Source organism: Triticum dicoccoides, unplaced genomic scaffold, assembly GCF_002162155.2.
Source record: "Triticum dicoccoides isolate Atlit2015 ecotype Zavitan unplaced genomic scaffold, WEW_v2.0 scaffold133239, whole genome shotgun sequence".
NCBI classification, from domain to species: domain Eukaryota; kingdom Viridiplantae; phylum Streptophyta; class Magnoliopsida; order Poales; family Poaceae; genus Triticum; species Triticum dicoccoides.
Genome location: NW_021194057.1, coordinates 1 through 1457, shown reverse-complemented (window position 1 = coordinate 1457; position 1457 = coordinate 1). Strand labels below are relative to the sequence as shown.

The 1457-nt window shown below is 36.3% G+C and overlaps 1 long non-coding RNA gene across 1 annotated transcript; it reads right to left on the bottom strand.

Annotated features, from left to right (window-relative positions):
- Positions 1-53: 53 nt before the first annotated feature.
- On the bottom strand, positions 54-1448 carry LOC119343572. Its single transcript, XR_005166153.1, has 4 exons — positions 1011-1448; positions 821-920; positions 613-702; positions 54-340 (listed from the first exon to the last, which is right to left on the bottom strand). It is a non-coding gene; the product is annotated as an uncharacterized LOC119343572 (long non-coding RNA).
- Between the last annotated feature and the right edge of the window lie 9 nt (positions 1449-1457).

The following is a 1457-nucleotide window of genomic DNA, read 5'->3' as shown; positions in this document are numbered from 1 at the left end:
TTTTTATGTTGAATATAAGAATGCCAATAGCCATGACACTCAATAGGAGACACACATCCCAAAGAAAAAATGATGTTACTAAGCCATTTAAATTTTGGCATTTATTCCCAACTTCAGATAGGCGCATTCCATAAAGGAAACACTTCATTGGAATCTTTCCAGTCACGTCACATCATAGAACACGCCCTGCAGAAATGTAAGAAATATACACAATGGACATCAAATAGCTGAACAGGAAAGACACGAGAAACCTCAGACCAGATAAGTAAAATTTGATGGTCCATAAAATCCCTTTAGAAGACATAAGAAGGTTTATGCTCTCAATAATGTCCAAGAAAACCTAACATGCGAGAAGAACAGAATGTAAAAATGAGATGACATTAAAGACAACAAAGAAACAAAAACAGAGGAAAATATGGGCCATTGTTCTAACACGAATGCTGGTTCATGTACAATATGTATTAGAACTGAGATGCATTTTAAAATGTATGTAGGATGATGGCATTGCTAGTAGCCCCCGCTCTGATAGGAACCTAGGACCATTATAAATGTTGGTGCTATGTTTTTTTTTCTGAATACAACTGAAGCCTCCCTACAATTTAATTCAAATACCTCATTCTTCTTGTACACAATACCATCTCTTCTCCAACCAACAACACCGATAACTTGCAGGGTCGCATTTAGAACAGGCTTATCTGAAGGCTATCAATATAGAGAAAAGGATATGTGATTTAGTTACTTACCTAGAAAATAAATAGGAACATACATAATTATTTTTGTAAATCCAATACAGCAGACTCATTATTCATATACTCCTGACCTTGGAGGAAAATGGCGACCGTACACGTTCCTGGGTTATGTATAACTTCAAAAATTTAGGTGAGAGATTCTAAGGATAACCAAAGTCCATAATCTCTGCACTGTTGCACAGAGTCAATATTACAAACAAAAAACATTCCATGGTGGAAAGTGAAGCAGCAAGCAAAGTCCAAAACTGGATGTGCCCTTACCATCAAGAAGTTTGTATATTAGCACCAAGTTATTCCTGATAGCATCTTGATCAAAAGTTCCACCAAAGTAGGACTTGAAGAGGGCCACTGCCTGATAATTTCAAATAATCTTCAGCAGAAATAACGGCGAATGAGATAGGTCATATTAAAATACCATAGGGGGCTCCCCTACTGTTCCGAGGTCAAAAAGATAGGACATATTAAATTGCTGATAAGAATGTCAATGTGTACAGAGTAGGATCTATACATTGAATTAGCAACTGTAATTTCATCACTGAATCATCTTTGTCCTAACATACAAATTAAACTAACTCCTAGCCCAATCCTCTCGGTAAATCATATAGAGCACAAAGGGTTCTGTTATTCATTTAGTCCTATCAAAGTATTCGCAAAAGTGATGAACATGGAACATCAAACCACCTAGGCATTGTAAATTTCTAGAAGTAC